Consider the following 24,487-nt stretch of genomic DNA (forward strand, 5'->3'; position numbering starts at 1 on the left):
ATGGTGGCTCCATGAATGTTAGAGCTGAGAGCTTCTCTCCCATAAATATGCCAAAATCAAACCTGGCACTTAAGATTGTCATCTTAAATGTGCTGCAGCTTCTAAAAGTTCCCATTTCTAATACCTCAAAAAGATACTGCCCTACTGAAAAGAGTTAGAGAAATTACACAATGGCATACCAATATTGATTGAATATGAGAGTGTAAAACAACTCTTAAATATGGGAAAACTCCACCTCTCCATGCAAAGAATGCCAGATGCAGCAATATACACTTCAAAGCTACATTGCTGCAGACAGAATCAGCCACAGCTTTCTTTGTAGACTTTTCTTTGAAGAAGGAACTTTATGGGTAAGTGAGTGCATAACCACTCACAGCTACACAAAGCTGTTCATCCTTATACCAGAACCCTTCATTTTTGCTCCAGTCAAAAATAGCAGCTAAAGAGTGGCTGGTCTATAAGTTAATAAAATATTTTTGGATATCAGTGAGAATTTAATTCTAGCTTTTCTTCAATAGCCATAGATTTTTTTTTTGTACTTATTTTTTTAAATCTCTAAATCAAGTTCAGCTCTACTGAAATATTGCTGCTGCAATGCCAATATATATTATAATGCACTGCTAACATAATGTTCAATATTGCACAATTCCATCCTGCATCACAATGAATACTGCTGAGGATACATTTATATAAAAGCACTTCACCTGAGCAACCCAGAGGAAGAAAAAGCCTATTAAGTATTTCAGAATCTCTTCAGTACATGTGACCTTGGACAAAGGTAAGTTTTAATAAATAAAACTTGTATCAAAAATCCCAATACGACACCAAGTTTTATATTTTCTGATAAAGGAATATCTTATTACTGATATCAGGTGTCAGTTTTTATTGATGTGTAATGGTGACAGATTCCTTATCCCCCAGCACTGGAGCACACTTTTATCTGAGAGGGAGCAGGTCCCATTCTCAGCACATCACTGGAGTTAAAGCAACATCCTCAACTGCAGAAGTAACTGTATATAGAAAGTTTATAAAACAACCAATGTTAACTACATTTTAATTACATGTATGGTTCAAAAAAAGTCTATGATTGGTGAAATAATCCTAAATATTTTAAATATTTCACAGTAAGGAAATATTCTGGATCTTTAGAATAGACTGCGACTTTGCATTCTCAACTTTCTTCTCTAAAAACTCCTTAGTTTTTTCTTAATTAGAATTTTTAACAACCAAAGGTAGAAAACATAGAGGGAAATCTGTACCAGTGTATTTTTCAATGAGAGGCAGATTTTAGAAGGATTTTCTTTGTAAAAAAGCAACACTTTTTTGATCTTTATCTCCATTTGCATGGTAGAAGTATTCAAAGGAGTGAAGTATTACAGTCATTAGTAAGTAAAAGAGATATCAAGTGTACTAAACTCCAAGATTATCCATCAGAAATGAAACAAAACCAAGACCGTACAAGTATAAGACAGGCTCTTTTTCTGCTGGCTGAAATCTTTCATATGGTATATAATGCTAGCAAAACAGAATTTTTCTATTCACCTTTTCCCTATTGAAAAGCAACTCTCTCTTTATCTAACCTTTTCTAAACCACCATTGAAAATTGTATTTTCTGACTCAAACAAAACATTGTTTTTCTTTCTGCCTCATATGGCTAATAATAAAGACTTGAGGTAAATCTCCCTACAGCTGCTTTCAGTTCATTTTAAGTCAATGAAACCTATATAATCCTGTAATACAGTCAATTGTTTCTTTTCCACTAGGCCTGAAGGGCTGCAAGCTTAGAAAGGGAAGAATTACTGTTTTGCTTTTAAGCACCTATTAATATTTTGCCCCTCCAGCAGTTCTTTTTTTCCCCTTTGAAGCCTTTTTCCCACTAAATTAATGTTTAACAATTAAATCAAGCTGAAGGAGATCTTAAAAGATCTAGACAATTACTGATTGGGTAGAAGAACAGGCCTTTAATTTAAATGGGAAACATCTCTGAAGCGATGGTATGAGACCCCACAACTAATTACATAATTTTCTGCATCTGAGAAAACATGAGCTGAGAGAATGCAAATAGAGACACACATGGAATACCAGGAAGAAAAGCTGGAACTCTAACATCTTCCTATCGTCTTTGAGAATAGAGCAACTCATAGAAAAACAAGCTTTGAGCTACTAGATGGAGTAAAAGTATAACTTAAAGAAAATATTCAAGGGATGGCATCTCTTTTTCAGGCAAATATTGCCAATACACCTAGAATGGCAATCCTAAGTCTCTATGTAAACATCACAAGCAGGCCTAAGAGCCCTTTCAAAAGTGTGTATTCTTTGTATATATAATATACTTTTGTGCACTTGTGAGATAGAAGTGTTCTGCGTTTCCTGCTTTCTTCCATAGCAATGTGTACGTTACCTCAAAAATATATCCACAGAAAGGTATGATAATGGAGGATTTCTCTTAGCCCTGGATAAATAGAGTTTGTTCTGAATGAAAATCCTTAAGCTGAACTCAAGAGCTGGCCAGTGGCCAACTCCTTAGTCAGAGCCCCCGAGCACCCGTTCAGAGTCCTGTCCTGCCCTTGGTTCAGGCACTTCGGTGGGCACTGAGATCTGCTCAGACCTCACCAACCAATCAATGTGTGCTAAGACCACAAACACTGTTCTTTTTCCCTCCTAGCCCAAGGAGAATATTGTGATTATTCTTTCTTCTTAAAAGGGGCCAGACTGAACTATGGCCAGGGAGTGTTTGGAACAAATGTGCATTGCTGAGACCTAATTAACGTCAGTGACGTTATCCTACATCCAACAGAGGTGCAGAAGCACCTAAGGGCACCTGCTAGGACATCCAAGAAAAGGATGGATCGTGCCAGGAGGAACTGGATATGTCCATGGTGTGAAACTTCCCACACTGGACATGTGCCTTTTAAGTTTGTCCATCACACCAGCATTAGGGACAGACGTTCAATGAACTGGACACCTAATTTCCCAACAGACCCTCTAAAGTATTTCCAAAGGAATCTGGCTCCCACTGATTCCAAATATACAAGAAAACAGCAGTTTTAAAGAGAGATACTTTATGTTTGTTCCAGTTAAAACAGAACAGTTGAACTCTCAGAGAACTTGAAGGTTTTGTTTGCAGTTTCAATGTTGACCAAACTGTAGCTATTCTTTAAACATTTCAGAAATTGCACATTTTTTTCTGGTGATCTCAATTACTTCTTACTACAAGACAAGTCACAGGCAAATGAATTAATAAAAATCCCAACAGATTATCAGATTCAAATACGTGCTTAATATTTCAGATAGAGTTTTCTCTAATTTAACGGTTTTACTCATCCCTAGATAGAATCAAAACATGATTTGAGGGAAAAAGTGTTATCTAGTTTTATGATTCATCAAATAATTTTGAAGCACTGAGCACATTTTAGCTCACCATCTGTTACATAACCTCAATACAAAGTAAAAAATATTCCGGTTTTGGCTACAAACCTGAATTCCATTTTCAGAAAAAGGTTGGGATGACAAACAGACACTATGAAGGACACATTCAGCCAACAAAAAAACTCTAGCACTTCCAGGAATTAAGCCTCTCATTCCTATAACAAAAACCATCACTAACGTAAGAAGGTCATGTCCTTTCCTGCTTTTAATATTTTTTTTAATATAAATTCTTTAGTATCTTTGTATTACCCATTGTAAATGTTTCATTTCACCAAGCCAATTATATTCACAATATATTTCCCAATACAGACTGTAACTGATTCATGAATGTGCGTGTAGCAGAGGCATGTGCACTGAAAAACAATCTCCAGTCAAATGCCTTCTTTTTGGCCAGAGAAAGAACAACTAGGTGACCTCACATGTGTAATATACACAGCACACTGTTAAAAATCAACAAAACTGAGAATCACGTATATTATGCAAAACCACCAAAACCACGCACCCACACACACACTCAGGAAGTTCTACAGTAACATTTCATTTATGTTCCTGAAAGGGATTGACTCTCTCAAGGAAATATAAACACTGAGGGCCACCACGAGCACCAGCCCCTCGCAGACAGCTCAGCAGAGGCTCCGCTCACAGCTTTGTCCCACTTGTCCCTGTCTGAAATCCTCTGTGTGAGAGGGGCTGGCATGGGTGACACCTCTGGCACTGTGACCAGCAAGAGGAGAAGACACAGTCAGGGAAATCAGGCTGGAGCTCAGGGCTCCCACCACCGCTGGCATCAGCTGGGTGCGGAATGTGTTGGCAGGAGCTCTGAAATGACAAATCTGGGGTGTGGCTGTAGGGTTCTTACTGAGCAACCAGCACTGATTTACCTGCTGCTGCTTCTTTCCCTTCTGAGTCAGCGTGCGTGCCGCCAGGAGCAGCTGTCCCGCACTGCCAGCAGCCCAGCCCCAGGGGCTCCAGGGCTGCTCAAGCGCTGCTTCCCTGCCTGGCCAGGACACAGTCACTCCCTGGGGTGCAAAGCCAGCCCTCCCAGCTCGGGAAGGGACACACAGGACAGAAGCTGCCAGGAAAAATGGCAATGCCAGCTCCCGCTCAGGCAGCGGCAAACCCGTGCTGTGCCCTCACATCCTTACTCTTTCCCCTCCATTCCACACCCCAAGTAAATCTGATGAGGACACTGTCCTCTGACACCTCTGTTCCAGAGAAACTACAGAACAAGCAAAGATGTTGCTAACACTCCAAGAATGTGCTGAGCTGGGCAGCAAGTTTGCTAAGGATTGCCTGAGAAGGCAGAACCACCCTCCTGGGGCAATCTGAAGGGAGCACAGTATTAAACACTGTTTTTAAATCCATGAAGATAGGGTGGGTCAAGAAGACAGATGATGCAAAAAGCAGGAGAGGGATGAACAAAGGCACGGGCTTTGGGCCAAAGAATAAACCCTCCTTACTGAGTAATGGCAAAGGTGAAAGGGAGCTGGCTGGCAGCAAGAAACGCTGCAGAGGGACCAAAAGCTGTGTTCCTAACGCAGGAAGAGAGCGATGCAGGGACACTGAGATGTTTCTGTATTTTGGGTTCAGCGTGTTCTGTGCAATGTCAAAAGTTCAGCGCGAAAATTTCCATCTCAGCCTGAAGAAGAGCAGTGCAAATATTTGAGTTTTGTGCAAGCAGGAGGCTGCCCCTGGAGATGCTGTGCGTGTGCAGGCCCCGGCGGCAGCGGGAGCAGGCCCGAGCAGCCGGGGCAGCGAGCGGGGAAGGCCCCGAGCCAAAGGCAGCGCCGGGCCCTGCTCAGAGCCGGGGACACGGAGCCAGCACAGCCCCAGCCTGGTGGGACGGAGCCGGGGGAGCCCAGCCAGAGCCACGACACCTAGTAACAAATAAATAGCAAACAAAGATGTGCCGGGGAACAACAATCAGCTTTAAAAGTTAACAGGAGAAACCTGGAAAGTGTAAAACGTATTTGCGTTGCTAGGCAAAGGCACTGAAACTAATTCTAGAGTAATGCTGTGTCAAGTAGAGTTTTGCACAGACGAATTCAAAGACCAGAAAACAAGGAAGATTAATTGTTATTTAAATTTCCAGACTTGGATCACTCCCATAAGCTTGACAATGAAAAATTAATAATACGGATTCATGAAGTTTGCAATAAAAAGAAAGAGGCCAATGTTATGTTCTTAACAGGCATTAGCTAAGGGGCATGGAAAGGTTTAAACTGTTACCATTCAGAGCAGTGATGATGAGTGAAAAGTGACACAGGAAACTTGGGGACTGTTTTTAATCACTCTTGCATAGCTGTTAAAGGCACAATAAAATAGCAACACGACATTATAAATAGAGCATGTAAAAGAGCCTTCTGTGACAGGGAGAACTGTGACAGACGCCCTTATTAGACAGGTTGGCTTAAGCATTCACTCTGTCACCCTCCCCAGCTGCTCCAATGCTCTGCCCCATCTCAAAGCGAACTCAGCTTGCTCAGCTTTGCTTGGCACATCTTTAGGTTAATATTAAAAGGGTGATTTATCAGACAGTTAGTTTAAAAAGCAAAGCAAGCACCAGCACAAATGTGTTAAGACTTTTTCACAGGAAGGATGTCAGCTTTGTTGTAAAAGTCTCATATGATGTGAAGTACAATTTAAACAGTCTGGGAAGCTTGGAAGTAGATTTGTAGAGAAGAGACCATCTTCCCATGAAGACACTGGGAGAGGCTGGAGCTTCCTGGAGAGTTCTGGTTGTGTCAGAACTGAATTTTGCACATCTGTCTGCAAACCACTCCAAAAAAGGCATTTCACAACATTGTCTTTGCCTTGGTTTTCAAAGAATCGTAGCACCAATAATTCCCACCAAAGTCACCAGGAGCATGCAACCAGTGAAAGGAATCTGAACGTTTATGTAATTTATGAAGAATAAATTATCATCAATCCATTTAGTCTTGAAATGTGGCCTGCAACCATATTAAATTCTAGATGTTATTCATAATTTACAGCAAGAGTCTCAGCACAGAACCTGAAAGCTCAAAAAAAAAAAAAAAAAAAAGACAAATTTTTCTGGTTTTTATAATTCACTTTGGGTTCTTATTTCCCTGCCAGATATGAACTGTAATATTGAACATAAAAAACAACTATCATTCAGAGTGAGCACTGAAGATTACAAATTTGTTTCCAGCTGTTATTTCCTTTAGTTATTACATCACAGACGTGCACACATTTATTTTGATAAAAATTTTATGTATTTAAGGCCACAGTTAAAGAAAATGGGGTCTGCTTCTAATGAGTTGTTAGCATTACCTGCTCTTCATAATCCTACAACAATGTATAGCATTAAGCCCATAAAAAAGAATACTGGTGTTCATGTTATTTAGATTCCTTATTCTTCCTTCCTTTCCCCAAATGTGTACTGTGTTCACCTAATCTCACTTGTCATTCTCAGAAATGTTTAAAATAATGAAAAGAAACTCCTTAAAGAGAAAGATGATTTCCCTTAAGGCTAGGCATAACTGAAGTAATCCAAGGAAATAATATCTATAGTGCTCAAAGATGAAGGCTCTTTCACAAGACCTACAGTTTTGGACATTTTCATTTACATTCTTCTTCCAATGTGAGGAAGAATATCAATGATTAAGAACAATGAATTTTTGGTAGATTACCCAACAGAGTTTAAAAAAACCCCACCAAACCAACAAATAATAAAAAGCTCACTAAAACCTTGAAAAGGAAATCAAACAGCAATTAAATAAATATGATTACATTTAAGTGTGCACTTAATACATGTAGGAAATCCTCCCAGTTTCGTAAACAAATGAGAGTGCAAGAAGAAGTTCACATATAAGTCAACCACCCTGCACTTCTGCAAACAGACATGCCCCACCTCACCAGGAGGCAGCTGTGTGCACAGTAGACCAAACCTTTCATGTGTCATCTCCTAAGATTAAAAAGGAACACACAGCAGTATCTTACTTTTCTTATTAACTTTACTTTTTCAAGCTGTACATTTTTGTTCTGTTGCAAACTACTCCATTCTCATGGCTTAGAGGAGCTGCAGACAAGTCATAAAATTATGCTACTACTTCCCTACCTTTTCCATTTTATTCTATTAAACTGTTTTTAAAGGAAATATATTTGAAAGTCTTTTTTCCTCAACAAATATCTCCTTATATAAAGATTGTCTGTGAAATAATTAAGATTGCTCAGTGCTAACCTAGAAAAGGATTGCACAACACTGACAAATAACCCCCTAGACATAAGGACATGACAAATGACAGGATGTCAAAAGCAAAAGGAAGGAGACACCTGCAAATTAATTCTGTCATCTGCTCCCTGCTCACCCACTCACATCACGTGGGGCTGAAGAATGAGAGACCTCACCTCAGCAGGGTGGAGAAAGGATCAGAACAAAGCAGCAGCTGATCATAACAGTTACAATTGAAAATTGAAAAGGAAAAGCACAGGGAAAATTGAAAAACTGAATTTAAATACAGAGATGACGAAAGAGAGGAGATAAAACACCCCAGGCAATTGAAGAGGGAAGACCGCATTAGAAGAAAAGCAGGGGTTAGTCCTGCAGCAGACTTACACCTGAGGGACCCTCTGTGCCAGGGCACAGTGAGGGGACTGAGGGGTGGCACTGCTGCTTCTGAGCCTGCAGAGCCATTCCCCAGTTGTGGAAGAGGAAGAAGGCAGGTACAGGCATGAGTGATATCCACCACCCTTGCTGAACTCCACTGGAAGGCTGCCAAAAAGGGAACACAATTGAGGATTAATTAAACTATGAGCAAACTACCATTGCTGAGAAAATCCTTCCCTCCTACCTGTGCCTGAGAAACTGGAAGAGGAAAGGAAGACTGAAGTGCAGGAGCACCCATCACCCTGAGGATGGCTTTGTGACTCTGGAGGATCCCCTGGGACATTTGCTGCTCCCTTCATGCAGACAAACCACACTGCTCCTGCTACATTGCAGGTTAAACCATCCAAAAATGGAGCAACCAGCAGGGAAATTGTCTGTATTTCTAGTAGGCTTTTTCCCATTAGTGTTAGAGCAGGTCCTCACATCAGGATACAGATGCCTGGCTGAAAAGGTGCAAAATTTTCCTGACAGCATGCCTTTAAGGAAATATTTGTGTGGAGAAGGGCTACATTTGTGGGAATCTACCTCAGGGTATCCTTATCAATGCACATTTGCTTTCCCTCCTTGGGAGCAGGTACCACTATCAGTGTAAAATGATAGCTTAATTGTTGGAGTACTTACATGGTTTTAATGAGTAGCTGCTTAAATGGTCCAGCAATTCCACACACAAATATTTGACCCCAGGGCTACAGTAATTTATGGACCTCCCAATTACAGAGAGAACTCTTTTGTCTTTTGCTTTGCACTTGGACTGTTCCTTTTATTACTTATTCCGTATCCTTTCCCACTGTTCCCCTGTGGAGCTTCAGGTGATTGTGCGAAATGACAGAAGGACATGTACATTACCCACACATATGAGGGAAAAGGGTCTGTTTATCTACAAACCTGGCAAACAAAATACAGGAATTGTGGAGAAGTTTATGTGGAAAAGTTCCAGGTAATTTTTTTCCCCTAGAACAATGCAAAAAAAAGATGTGAGCTAAAAAAAATGGGGTCCAGAGCTAGAGGTTCAATGTAATATATGGATTTGCCCATAGCTAAATGTTGGAATCCTGACCTTTTAGGTGTCAATAACTGCGGTAAATGTTTATGAGAGGGAAAAATGGAAATTCTCATCTAATTCAAGTCATGCCAGAAACAGATTTTCATTGTCTACAGTGATATAGAAACTGTATCAAGCACAGCCTGATCGTATTAAAATTTTTAATTACAAAGTCCTATGCAACTATGAACAAAGTCTTTGGTTGTTTCTTAATGAAGTCCAACTTAAGACACACATTCCAGTACTTAAAAATTCTTGCTGTTTATGGTAAGGGATTCATTAAAGTACTTTCAAAATATAAATTATGTATCTTTCATATAATATTTGCAAAATCTGTTTTAAATGTGTGCTTCTCAGAGCTGATAAAACTACAACAGAATTAGAAAAGAGGAAAGCCAAAAGTAATCTCTGTCTAATGAATAACAACATTTTCAACTATTTGGATGAGCTAAAAATACACAGCTTGGATGAGGAAAGACAGCTTTGACCTAAAAATAGCAAAGCCAAAAAATATTTAAGACAAAACAAAAAAAAACAAAACCAAAACCTAAATAATTCTTAAGATTTTTTGCAGAGCTTTAATATTTATAACCTCTTTTCCCAAGCAGAGCTTCAAAACACAAAGAGAACGTGAAATTGATAACAAAGGAAAGACGCCAAGAATGTACAAAATAGAAAGAATTTTTGCATTCCTTCTGTGAACATGGAAGTCCTCCCTCTGAAGCAATTTATCTTGGCTGATGAGGGATTGGTGGGTGTGCCCAAGACAAAACTCATCAGACAAAGGCATGTTTGTTTGCTTTTCATTTATCTTGAAGTCAAAAGCACAATATGTGTCAGTGCCAATGTGGGCCTTTCCAGATCTTCACTCTGCAGTGGGATATGAGATGAAGAGAAATTTTCTTCCAAAGGGAGGACAGGTCTGCAACTAACTCCATGGTTATCATAAATTTGTATAATAAGTAGCCTTTGGAATGGCTGTACAAGCATAGTGAAAAGCATTCTAAACAGATAAGACAAATAAAGCCTGAAAGCAGCATCAAAGACAGAGGTGACACAGTCTGTTCCACCTCCTACAGTAGAATAATGGCCCACTCATTGCTACAACTGTTGGACTATAGGGCCTTGCTCCCTGCAGTGACGTTCTACCCCAAAGAAATGCAGATCCTTAAATTAGCATAAATTAGTCACTCAGAACCCACTCCAGCTAAAAACTCAGGCCTAACTGGAAGACAAACTTTCTTGTTTTATGTTTTTGATTCCAGTCTTGAAAAATCTGTCTTTGAAGGTGAGATATTTTCCAAAATTAATAGCTTTGGGAACATGACAGTAGAAGTTGTTGCTTAGGAAGATGGAATGGGTGAACTGATATATATAGTTGTTGTAGTTTTCAATTTCAATTGTCCATGTTTCCATGTGGGCAAAAATTGACCCTGAAGGCTGCATTCCCAGTAAGATCAAACAGAGCACAATTAACTTTCTGTTTAGAACAAGATTAAAGATATCTGGAAGACAAAGAGTCAATATCTTCCTTCAAAGATAGGTACACAAATTTATTCAGACAAAACAAAATAATATAAAGTGAAAAGTCAGAAAAAGTTGTCTCGGCTCTCTACTAGTCAACATTGCTTTTCTCAGAATGGAAGTCCAAGAGATCCATCATCAGAAATTCTTTGTAGATGAACTACATGTTTATTTGAACTGACCAGTTCAAAGAAATTTATCAGTGCCACGTCTGGATTTTCACACATTACATCTGATATTATTTTATATTTTTAATTGAACCCTGTTTTAAGATGCAAATAGCATAGGATTAATGCACTGGGCATTGATCTTGATTCTGTTTTGTACAGTCACAATTGCAAAGCAGAATTTCTGGAAATTGGGAAGTTTGGAAGTCCTGAATTGTTACTACAGCACTCAGGGCTAAATTCTGCCTTGACAGATTTTGTGGCTTTTGACAGATTGACAACAAGAATAAAAATAGTACCATGATAATCTTTTCCTTTGTGAAGTTGGACTAATGCTAGTTACTTTTGTACCCTTATTAATCTCTTGGGATTACTAGTTTTAAGCTACGCAAAATAAAATGTATTAGCTGGTGCAATTTGATGAAATTAATGAGCTGAGTTATTACTACAGAAAATGAGTGTTCAGTACCCCAAGGAATGAGGGCCTAACAAGGGAATAGCAAGGCATTGCTTTTTTATCCAAAATTGAATAGTTACATAATATTTACTGTTACCCACCCATGATTTAAAACACATAATGCAGTTGGTATTTAACTTGAATTTGTCTCATTCTCAGAATAGCCCATGGAGATTTTATTTACTTCCAAAGACATTGAAGAAAGAAGATATCCACTGCACTTGCATAATTCCTGGTCAAGACCTAGGGCTGGCTTTAGGCTGTATGAGCTTTAGAGGACTCTCAGCCTCCCTGTTGCAGTGTGCCAAATCCTACCAAAGCCTGAATTTTACCCCTGCTGTCCTTAATCCTGGACAGAATTGTATTGCAGTTTTTCAATCCCTCAAACTCTGTGGCAATAAATGGCATTTGATATTTTATCCACGGCCTATTTATCACAGGAAGAACCCATGAAGAAGGGTGAGGTCGATGCCTTCCAGAAGCAAGGTAGAGAGAAAAGCTTCTGCCTAAAAAAGATCTACAAGGAATTTATCATGAGTTTCAGAAGAAAAAACAATATATTTGGTTTTGTTACAATCCCTTCCTGCATTCAACCAGTTCTATCTCACATGCCTGTTACTGAAATAGTGAAAGACCACTAAAATGCCCAAGACCACTACAAGAAGCATTTGTGTTTTCAGAGGTAAGTCAGCAACAGAACATTACATAGGAAATGTGGACTCTCTTACAATTTCTGGCATTTATCTTTAAAGCAGACAGTGACTGCATGGCACAAAATAAATGCAATTAAATAGCAAAACCCAGCAACAATGGGTTAGAAGGAACTTTTGAACTGACTGCAGGGCAGCAAGTTATCTTTTTCTACAGGTTTTACTCCTGAAGTACAGAAACCTTGGAAAAATTATATCTTTTCATAAGATTAATATAAAATGCAAAACATTCATAAATATGGTTTTAAGCTACTTCAAATATAATGCTGTAAATCTTATTACAGACTTCAGATGTAATTGTTCTGCTGTTTGTCTCATAACGCTGTGCCTCTTAACTTTATATGGTTACAAAGGGGATTAATTTTGCTTTAGTCCTTTGTTTTCTTTTGCTAATAAAGACCAGACTTGTTTATTCATTTTCTTTCAAGTACTTCTGTTTCTTATAGTATGAGCTCATACAGATGTAATATAGAAAATCAGTATAAAAGTCTAGATGGTTCAGGTAAAGTACAAAAATTTGGACAGCTGAAGAATCATCAGAAACTTTAGGGATCATTCATTCCTTTTTTATTTCCTCTTCTATTTCTCATATTTCCTCTTATATTTATCTCTATATTTTCCTTTTATTTCAAACTAGTACAAACTTTTTTTTCCTCTCCTCCTAACTTCATATGCTTTCCTCTTAGAATCCAATTTTCTCTTTCCAAAATATCCCCTACAACTGAGAATACCTTACTATTAAGAGTTTATAAGTCCATCTCCTTTAAAGGTCATATTGACAAGAAGGATGTACATTTCCAGAAAAGCCCATCTGATCCTCCTGCCAGCTGAAAGCCCCTGTGGATGTGTAGATCTTTGCTGATATGAATGTGTAGGTGTATGGCAGAATTCCCATATGGCATATCTAGATCAGGTTCAACAGTAATAACTTTATACATTTTGAAAAAAAATTTAAAAGACATTTTGTAAAGTAGAAGAGTAGAAATGCCTTGAAAGTTCAAAAATAACATAAATATTAATTGAAATGATTTTGTATTGCATTCCCCTAGCCTGTGCTATGAACCTGAATACAAAGGAATTATGAACAAAAAGACCAGCTTAGGTAATTGGCAAAATGAAATGAAAATGTGCAACTGAACTCTAAGTGTTACAATCAATACCAATTTTGCTACACTCTTCCACTGCAGAATCCCAAAATATTAGTTACATATAAGAGCTATATAGTTTACCTTGACAACATTCCTTTACATTCTCTAGCTATAATTCTATTTTAAGGAAGAAATACTGTTTTAAATAAAAGAATAATGAGAATAGGTCTTTTCATTGTATTCCGACAACAGAGACACCTCTGACCTGTAATTTCCTGGACTACAGCTTATGTGCATATTAATGAAGCTCTCACTAGATATTGGCAAAAATTTTCCTTAACTTAATGAGAGATAAGCTCTTAGAATGCAAATACCAGAAATACCAGAAGGTTTACTTATGGATTTTTTTTACCCATCGCGTGCAGTTGTCTAAGGCAGGATGAACAAAACCCAAACACTGCTGTGCTGCTCATATAGACCTCCATACAGACTCTGTGACTTCATCTCCCCTTCCCCTCTAAATGCACCATGTCCCAAGGACTGTACATGCACTTGGTACTAACAAGTTTAAAGTAGGAAGTGATGGTGATGTGATAGCAAATGAATGTTGGCAAAATGTCAAATGTCCGGTGTAAAATTTTATGAGCATGCACATTCCAAAGTAATGTGGACACAAGCCATCCACTGTAGTTCATTTTGGCAGAAATATTGCAAAAATATATAATTTTAGCATATATTACAATTCACTTGCAGATACTTAAAAACACATCCATCAACCTCCCCAGAAAGGTCAAAGGAGCACATGGGCAGAACACATACAAGAGGAACTGGTGCATCCAAAGACACATGTTGAAAACCAGCACACAGACAGATGAATCAAAGCTTTTGCACAAGTTCCTCGGTGCTGACTAGAAGGAAAAACACATCTAACATCAGGGAAATCTAAGTGAGCAGGGCTTTGCTGATGCTACTGATGTTACTGCCAGCAGACTGTGCACAGTCAGGCACTTCTGAACCAAATCTCTGTGCACCAGTGAGTACATTACAGGCACTCAAACACACCTCTGAAACATCTTTAAAATTATACTCAAGTGTACTATGTGTAACATAGGCAATATATAGTGGACACTTATTGTGAAAAAAGCACAGTAGAGTTGAAAACTTTGTTAAATCATTTGAGCTGGTAGGTTTTGAAAAGAAGAAATCATTATATTACCCAATTTTATACTTCTAAACATGCAGTCATTGGCAATTAGCAGTTTTCAGAATGGATGGAAATACACATCCAAAGAGTTATTATATTAACTCTTATTTATATTCAATTCCAGTTCACAAAAGGAAATGTGACATTTGCCACACTTGTGGTATGCAGTGTTTCTTCATGTCCCAAAAATTAAATTCTTTAGTTGGCAGAAGACATCTGATACCTGGAAGAATTGACCTCTTGGAATATTCATCTCTAGACATTATTTAATCATAAAGCATATAATATATGTGAAAAAAGGAGAATCTAGCCAAGGCTTTGAGATGCTCTGCTATAACTTTCAAACCCACTAACTGTCAGATAAAACTCTTATTTAAAAAAAAATATGACATCCCTCAAAGCTCTATCTGTCCAAGGCTTGTTAGCAGTAAGTGATAAAAGACATTAACAAGGGAGATATTTTTAATGAGCTTGCACATTGTGTGGCTGCAGGCAGCCTTACTCTTTCTTGTGGCCCTTGGGCTTCTGTCTTACCAAAAGAGATCTCCCCTCATGCAATTCTGCTCCTTTGGCTTTTGTCAGCACTTTACAAGCTGTTATGAAACAAGTAAACTAAAACCCAAATAAAATCCTGCTAAGTACCAGCCAAAGCACTTGTTACGGCTGCACAAGAGTGTCCAAACCCATCAAATTCAGGTCCCCCAGGTAACAACAGGTGAAGTTGCTTTCACAGCAGAGGTTGCACCTCATGTGCAGAGAGTGTCTAACACCTGCTGCCAGTGACTGATCAATGGCAGGAAAACCAGCCAATGTCCTTTACCAGGCTTTGTGTGGCCAGGATTATTTCCCAGCAGTGGGAACCCACAGGTCGGGAAAAAACAAATAAAATTGAAAGATCCTTAGACTACAGAGGGCATGAGAAGTCCTGCTGGATCACACACCCACAAAATCCCTTTCAGAGACTTTGGCTGGTCCATAGGGTCAGCTTCAGGCATAAGCTAATGGAGAAGACCTCTAACTCTAGAGTGGAAATGGGAAAGTAATACTGATTGTCAAAGGTGCCTTGGGAACACTGCCCAAGACACTTAAGAACCACCTCAATGACTTTTTCATTTGTCTCCAGAGTTTCCAGAAGTCTAGACTTACTATCTTGGAAATGTCAGTATCAGACAAATTTATGGTGAGAAGCAAAGTTCATGAGATAATGTGGGCAGGGAAAAGAGGATGTTGAGGGGAGGGAGAGGGAAGAAAGAGAGATAGTAGGTCTAGACTTTAATTTTCATATATCTTCCATTTTGTTACATCATCTTGACTTCTAAGGATCTGGTTGATCTTGAGCTAATGGGGAAATAAATCCAGTTCATAGACAATGGCATCAGTTCATTTGACTATGATACAAATTGATAAAAGCATCAAGCCTTGATTTTATCCAGTCTGAGCATGTAATGACCAGGGATTCATCGTGATGCACATACAGCTAATGCCTAACTCAAAAAAAGTATCAATTCAAAGTTGCTGAGAAAAACTGTAAGCCAGGGTCACACAAAAATGCATAAAGATGATGCTAAACTAGCAGGATTTCCTTAAGTGAGTCCTTCAGTCAAAGCTGGGACTAAAAGTAACGTAGATGACAGTACTGCCCAAGGTTCCTTCCATTCTTAGCATTCATCAGTCCTTAATTCATGGTTATGTTGAACTTCAGTTGCACTGTACATATTGTACATATTCCTATTCAGTCTGAAAGCAATTAATGCTTAAAAATGGGCCCATTTCACCTGTTGAACAGGCTGACCTGAACGAGTTTCCAACCTGTCTGGTTAAACAAAGGAGAAAGGCAAACCTGAAAACATTAAAGGGCTTAAACATTCCCTTTGATTGTCCTTAACTGATATACATCTGGAAAAGGCATCAGAGAACATAATGTGACAAAACTAATAGGTTAAGATGTTTGCAGAACAAGAATAATCCTTATGCTATAGACAGGAAATATTCAACTCAGAACAAAGTTTAATGAGGGCAAAATAAAGCCTAGGCATGTGGAAATGCTCCTCTTTGAGGATATTCTTTATACCAATTACTCTTCAAAGGTAATGTGTTAATGTTTTTGGCAAAAGGTTACAATTAAATCAGACTAATAGTTTCCAATGTTTTTGCATCTAATGTGCTCAAAAAATGTTCTATTGCTCATATTATGAATCCGAATATGAATATAACCTCCCTTTGTGTCCTAGTGTATTACAAAGAATATACAGGTAAATTAATATATACAACTAGCATTTTATTCCTTTCTTATAATGGGATTTGTGTCATTCTCCCTGAAATTACAATGAAAATAAAATAGATATACTATGTCAGCTATCACAAGAAGAGGAAGAAATTTCTACCTTTTATTAGTATAACAGTTTATTAAACTAGGAAAAGAAGATGGATATGAGTGGAAACAATATACTTTTTCTGCTCAAATACTGCCACAAATCTGACTCAACATAAGGGCTTTATACAGAATTATTGTCAGGAACAATTGTCCTGAACAATTGTCCTGCTCCTGCTCCCTTTTCCCATCACAGTCTTCAGCACTGAGGAACCCTCAACATCCCTGGGCTTTGAAGTGCATCCTCAGCCAGAGATCCACACCCTATCACACACCCTTGAGGAATCTGATGCCATTTACCTTCTTAACTACTATATTCCTCTATAAGAGTAGAACAGAATTATAAATAGCTGTGGACATTTCAAACACTCAGCTCTTTCAGTAAAATTGCTGTAAATTTAGAAAATATTATTGGATTAAATGGTCTTAAACCATGTCTTTAGTGCCTGTTGCTGCCCTTCATCCTTTTTGCTACAAAGTCTTTTGGACATTGCTGGAGTTCTTTGCTTTTACCTAAGGCAGAGGAGCCTGCATTCCTGTTTAATCACTGTGGCCTGATGTGCCTAGCATTGTTTCCTGGGATATGGGGTGACCAAAAGCCTGTGGGGTCACAGGTTAAACTTTCTGGGATACGTGCATACATTTCCAGCATTAATCCTGATTTTGATTTTCAGGATATTCAAGAAGTTGGAGGCTCAGCTGAAAGAAGTGTATTGTCCCATTATAGAAAAGGGGGGATGGGAGGGGGAAGTGTATAGAAAACAGTTTTCTGAAAGGCAGCCTCTTTTCTGCCAGAATAATTTCAAAATACTAGTTGAATTGCAACTACAATTTCTGTTCCTTACACCTCTAAGTGGACTTGACTGTGGATTCAAAAAAAATGTACCTGTTTATTCTCTAAGGGAAGACTATTTAGAATAAGTGTATGCTTACAATTATGGTAATGCTTAGAAACCTCAGTTATGAAAGGATTTGGTTTGGGGTTTTTTTTGTATGTAAGTTGCAGTGAAATCTAATGAATTGCATTGAAAATGCATGATTTTTGCATTCACATCACATTTCTCCTTCTCTGTTCACAAAATCTCATAAATGTAACCAAGACAGATCAAGTTTCACTGAGAAAATTAGCCTAAGAAAAAAAGCAGAATTCCCTTCCACTGCCACCCTTTCTGCTTCCCTCATACACTCACAAGAGAAAGACTAATATCAGCTGCACAGAGAAGGAAGAAATTAGGTCCAAACCTGACATTTCATGCCACATGTAGACTATGTATTTATGAGAGCTTTATATGTGCTCATATTTGTCAATAAAAATATGGCTCTACTTAAATTCACAGAAACGGTGAAACACGCTGAATATTGCCTTTACTTTTTACTTATCCTCCAAATTTTGTCTCCATATGCAGAAGAATGAAGATTACCTGTCAAAATAAAATGCTGCAAGAATGAAATATACAGCATGTACTGTGGGAAAGTACTTGGTTTCCCTACAGATGCAGCAGCTGGTGTGCACTGCTCACAAGTGCTTATTTTATTCAGCCAGAAAAATAAAATAGTTTATGGCATATTTCAGTGAAGACATCTTGAATTTTTCACATGCTTAGTATTCACTATTTTTTACTTTAATATTCATAGGTCTTCACTGAAAATTAGCACCCTTTGTGTATAAAAGGTTAATTTTTAACTCTCTTTCCCATTGAATGTAATATACGTTACACAGGAAGGAAATCAAAATCTCTTCTAAATCCAGCTTCAAGTATCTATACCCTTCATATTAAGCTGCAATGCTTAATTTAATATCTGTACAGGACTGGTAAACATTTTACACAATGGATTATGTAGCCTAAGGGACAGCATTCAGAAGGTGGTATAATAGGTTTGAAGGATGACTGTACACTTGAGAGGAGGCAGAAAAACCCAAAGCAAGGAAATCTTTACCACAATTGCCAGAAAATAATGTAGTCACTATGTGAGCACACCCTCTGGCACTCTCTTCTGTTAGGACAGGAGAGAAGTCTACAGTACTGTCATGGTCCACAGGCTACAAATGTTCCCAATGTAGCTTTGTATTCAAAGCTTTTGACAAAAAAGGTCAACAGCTGTGGTTCACTGAAAGTCTGGGGGCAATAATTCTGTGTTTTAATGACATAAATGACAATAGTTTTTCAACAAGAGAAAGAACAGAGAGAGAGGAGAGACAGCAAAAATGGAAAATAAAATTAGTCTTATTTCATTTCCTTTCTACATTACTAGTTGGAATAAAACCTAAAATATTGTTCCAACTTCCCTCAAGTGCTTGAACTCATTCTTCAAAATGAAAAGCGTTAATTACCTGCAGCAGTTACGTTCATCCAATGCAGCAAGATTTCATTTAGCCTGTCCAACCTCCTCAGAGCTGCTATTGGACTTTCATTTGGGCAGTGAAGGGAGGGCTTGCATGTTATTATGAAAAGACTCAATCCCAAATATGCAAAAAAAAAATTCTCAAGGATCAAAGGAAATTAGATCATTAACATCATACTTGCATATGCATTTAAAATTTTATTGCTAAATACTGGCACAGATAACAAAAGATTCTAAAACTACTGCGCATGACTCTGAAAATGCATACAGCACTTCCAGAAGTGTTGAAAAAAAATAAGTGTCTAGGGAAGATAAAATGTTTCCTACATTATATTAATGTTATCATTTAGGATGAGCCAAAAAACATCCTTCTGCAGGTTCAATTAAACTGCTTGGGAAACTCAGGGATCACAATATTTACTAGATACAGATGTTATGAACTTGAAAACTTAAAAAAAACCCCTGTATAATCCTTCCTTCTACACTTCTACTGTTTCCCTGCCATTCCTACCATTTCGTGATGTGCTTGTGATTTTTCACAGGAGCTCAAAAGGTTCAGCTCAGCCAGGGAACCAATGGAGTAACTTTCAGCTCTCCTGTTCCCATAATCTCTTTTATCCCCAGCACACACCTCCCACCACTGGCCATGCGTGTCGGCTGTGTGATCCCTTTCTCCTTCACTGACACCAGCACCCTGAGTGCCACAGTTTTGTCTCCAGCATGATCCCTAGCAGCTAAATTCTCTGCTCCTAATGCAGATTGTTGGTTTGTTTTTTGGGTTTTTTTTTCCCTTCCTGCTCTGAGATTCATAACAAAGCCAATAAAAATGGAGGGTCTGCTCACAGAATCGGTTCCACACATACTTGTCTTATGGAGGTGAATAATCCTGCTGATTTCAAAAGAATGACAAATGTGCATGAAGTTCAACATAAGTGTAACTGATTGCAGGCTCGTGGCCTGGATGCTGATCCCAGGATTTGGCTCCAGCAGCACAACCTTATGCAGCTTGTGCTGATAAGCCTTATTTTAATATTAGTAAAGGGGGTATGGCACAGAACGTGTCTGTTAAAAGGTTTAAAATACATATGTATTTTATTTAAGAAACGTTGAATTTCTGGGCAACCTCCCTAAATTCCTTTAGTTTGCTGAACAATTAGAATCAGCTTTGGCATTCTTGTGTAATGACGCAGCAGAGAATTAAATGACAGACCATATGTATATGAAATGTATGTAAATTCATACAAACATGCAGTAAAGTTAGACATATTAAGAGAAAAAAAATGCAAAAGTATGTGCTGGTTTGTGCACACAAGGTTCAACACTGTGGTAAAAAAACTGCTGTGCTTGTCTATGAATTTATCTTAACTTGCCTCATCTATAGAACAAAACAAATGTTTAAATCTTTTCAAAAAACTCTCTTTTGCAGAGAAAGTGCACATCTGTTCACCGAGTCTGACCTGAATCTGCACACTGCATAGCATCCTTCAAAACTCCTTTTTGGAAACAAATTTCAATTTTTCAACAAAAATGTTCCTAATTATCCCCATGTAAAGATAATTTTTATACACTAGGAGACACTGAGGCCCAAACTAGCAACAAATATCGAATGGTAGGGAAAGGAAGCAGATTTCTCTCTTATCTGTGTGCCCAGGCACTTTTCTACAAGAGTTTGAAAGCCACACACACACAGAGGCACTTGTGCAGGCAATCAGGGGCAGTGCTGAGGTACAACATTTTAGTCATGGTGTCACCCAGACAGAACTCTTGGCTTACAGAATGTCACAAGTATTCTAACACCCACAGCAAGATGTCACACTGCTTACAAAGCAATCTCTCAGAAGCACAGGCCAACCTGATGATTAGCTTTCTGTGGGTGCACTGGTGTTGCTTTCCTGACACTCCCGTGGGACACAGCCCTGCCTCACACTCAGGGGAAAGGGGAACCTGCATTTCCTGCTGCTGCTCCATGGGCAAAAGGCAGCTCCAGCAACTGTCCAGCTCCTCCTGAGCACAGGTGCTGAAGGAATCCTGCACTTCAGCAGTGCTGATGATGCTGGGAAACAGAGAGGGAGAAAGGGGCTGTCACCAGCACAGCCAGAGCACAGGGAGTGGCAGCTCCCACTGCACAGGGGACAGCAGAGAAGTGACCAAGAGTGATCACCCAGAGCAGGCACCTCCTGGGCTCCCAGAAGAGCTGGAGCCCTGCAGCCCTGCTCCCCTGGACTCTGCAGTTCGCACCTCACGTTAGGTTCTCTGAAACTGGCACCATACCACCTTTTGTATGGGTGACTGCTTGGAATGACACTATGGCATTTGTAATCTCATGGCTTAGTTGTTGGTTATCTTTGTATAGAAATAATTAATAAAAGCTTTGCTTTCATGCACAGTGAATTTTGAAGTACATCAGTAGTTTAGCATAGAACTGGGAAAAAGAATTAGAAAGTTAACCTGCATTTTGAGAGAAACCACTAATCTGGAAGAAGAAAAGAGCACAGCAGATTTTGGAAACATTTCCCAAAATACTTCAGGCCAGAATGTCCACAGGGTTTCTGAATCACGATCACAGCATTTATGATGTATGTATGATGACTTATTACAGATTTCCATCTAGCCTAAGGCATTTACTTTCCTAATTTGTTACATATCATAACAAGAAGAATGTGAATAGTTTGTAATGACCACCAATAAAGAAAGATTTGTAAAATACAGACCACATTGATCCATGACAATAAGGAACAAGAGTTGAAAGCAATTCAAAGTGCTGAAAAAACTCTCTCCAAAAGCAGCACTGATTTATCATTAAAGAATAGGGAAATTTTAAAATAAAACCCCTGAATCCATCCATCCGCTTTATACATCAATTAGGAAAAGAATATACCAGTATGGTTCATAATCCAGATATAAGTACCTGCTAAAATTGTTTTCCTAACAATTCTGCAGTCATTTACTACATTTGTTATTTCAATTAAATTAATTGCTAATTACCTTTGCAACAGAAGAAACTCCTAACCAAGAAAAGACCCCAAGAAACTCAAATCCAGATATTAACATTGGTTGAACCCATTAGCCAAAGCAGTCATCCTTACTGTGGAAAATCCCTCATCACTGCGGACAATCCTAACCGAGCAAGGAACATTTCCTTACTTGGTTAACTAAAGTAATCTCAAACTAATGTGCTTGTCCTTTGCATACCTTATTTCCCCATGAGCCAGTCCAAGCTCTCATCTGCTACTGCAGTTTCCAGCTGCTCTCAGAATTAGAACAGACTCCCTGAATTTATGAGTGTCTGTTCGGAAGCTGGACAACTTCCAGGACACAGGAGATGAACGTGACCCTCTGATCAGCAGTCAGCAGTTCAATACTGCTCCAGGAAAGAACTTTCAGGGTGTTCAGTGGAAGCACAAACTTGCATACACTGAACACAGCCCTCTGTGCCCTCAAAATAGTTTGTGACCATCCTTTTGCAAAGGGAATGGGAAATACAGCTGACATCTGAAAATTACCTGGTAATAATGCAAAGAATTTATAATAATGGACATGGTTCTTGCTTCAGAAAATTCTATATCCATTAAAATGAAAGTTGAGTTGTGAAGATAAAAGAAATCACACTCTCATCTAAGCCATAACACTAAGTATTCAGTGATTTTTCCAGCAATTTCTTATGTCATATACACAGCAGTAATTTTTCTTCAAAATAACTTGTTCTGTGTCTGTACAGGGATTGTTCTATGTTTGTTGCAGGGATTGGTGATGACAAAACTAACATTGGTGACAGATTTTTGCTTTAAAACTATGCAGTTCACCAAAAAGGTAGGAAAAACTACCAATTTTGCTGTTTGAAAGTATTTCCTAACAAAGTTCTAAACCAAAATACAGCTATTTTTTACATCCATAAAAAATGCCGAGTGTATTTTTAGCTTGGAGCTTTATTCATCAGCCAGATGCTGTAGATATACAGATGATCACTAAAGAAAAAATCCACTAATGGCAGAATCCTTCATCACAGATATCTGTCACTGCAAATTTATCAGTTTAATTATGGCATCCATGAATGGCTGTGCAGCTGTTTTTGTTATTAACCACATATCCCGTGGTGGTGCTAAGTTAAAAGCTTTTGAAGGAACGTCCTTTACTCACAGCTACCTGTCCAGCAGCTCCATCCCCACGGCACAGCAGAACTGTTCATGTTTTTGGCACAGTGCTCATTGGTGGTCATACATGACTGAGCTTTGATAGTCATGCTATGCCCTTCTACCCTGAAAGAAAGAATGCAACTCATGTACCAGTTAATTTCCTGTATTTTATAATTTAGATATTCTCTTAATGCTTAGTTTCATGCTGTAATATTAATAATTACTAACTGATTTATGAGGAATTAAAAAAATTAATCTGTAAGCTTCAAGGAACTTCAGATTTGCCATGGGATATTTCCAGACCATCTGTATCCAAACTGAGGGTATAGAGCAGGAATGCAGACTAGAAATTGAAAACAGATAATAAGTGCTTTCCTTGTGAATGACACAAAAGCAGGGAAGGATTTAGATGGCTCTGTGATTGGCATTGATTCAGTGCTACAATAAATCATCCCTGGTCTCATTCAAATTTAAAATTGCCAAACACTATTTTTTATTTTTTAACTATTATATACTTAAGTCATGTTGGGAATGGATTTAATAAATAAGTAAGTGTAACTAAAGAATTTGGCAACCTCAGTGACCTTCAATTTATATTTTTCTCTGGTTGAAAGAAAAAACAATTACTATACTCTGTATAACTCCTGAATCCTAAAATAAATGTAATCTAAATGTAGACTCAATGTTAAATAAATATAAATTCATTTCATGCATAGGCATTTTGTATCAAATACATTTATAAACATTAAGTAACAATTTTACATCAAGTTTTTCATTGGAGATAAATTCTGATTAATTGATGAAACAGTTTCTCTAGTGAGCTCTTTAAATTTCCGTTCATATTTCTTTATTAAAAGATGTGAAATGCCTCAAATCTTGTAAGAGAATTGTATCATATCTTACATACAGGGGAGAAGAAGGTCATATAAAATGGACCCTCTTTAGGGTATCAGTAAGATTCACTTTTTATTAACTATTTTATTTATGATATGCAAGTTAAAAGACTAAAGTCTTTTAGTCTTAATGAAGAAATGATGAAACATGATGAAATGCTGAAACATTTCTGTACATTCGGTATTGAATAAACACTCATTACCGAAAATGTTGCTTGAAATTACACATACTGATTTTGTATGTTAGATTGTGAGGAGTTTAATGTTGTCTGGAAGATGCAAGGCTTCAGTGATCAGAGAAATTCCTATATGGGTGTATATGTGTAAAATGACTCTAAGTTCTCTATAGGAACAGTAAATCTCTCAATATGAGGATAAGGGGAGGTGCTGAAGTTCTGACTGGCATAAATAACAGAAAACAAAAACTGGAAAAAACCCTATAAAAATACGGTCAAAATAAACAAGGAAAAAAATATATTAAATACTAGGAAATGTG

At 38.1% G+C, this 24,487-nt stretch overlaps 1 protein-coding gene and 1 long non-coding RNA gene across 18 annotated transcripts in view; one reads left to right on the forward strand and one right to left on the reverse strand.

Annotated features, from left to right (window-relative positions):
- The window catches only part of ERC2 (ELKS/RAB6-interacting/CAST family member 2), a 421,439-nt gene that overhangs the window by 20,467 nt on the left and 376,485 nt on the right, over positions 1–24,487 (reverse strand). The window lies entirely within an intron of this gene.
- LOC135307956 (uncharacterized) lies at positions 5,097–12,375 on the forward strand. Its single transcript, XR_010368522.1, has 2 exons — positions 5,097–10,389; positions 11,409–12,375. It is a non-coding gene; the product is annotated as an uncharacterized LOC135307956 (long non-coding RNA).

This window comes from Passer domesticus, chromosome 9 (assembly GCF_036417665.1).
Source record: "Passer domesticus isolate bPasDom1 chromosome 9, bPasDom1.hap1, whole genome shotgun sequence".
Taxonomy (NCBI): Eukaryota; Metazoa; Chordata; class Aves; order Passeriformes; family Passeridae; genus Passer; species Passer domesticus.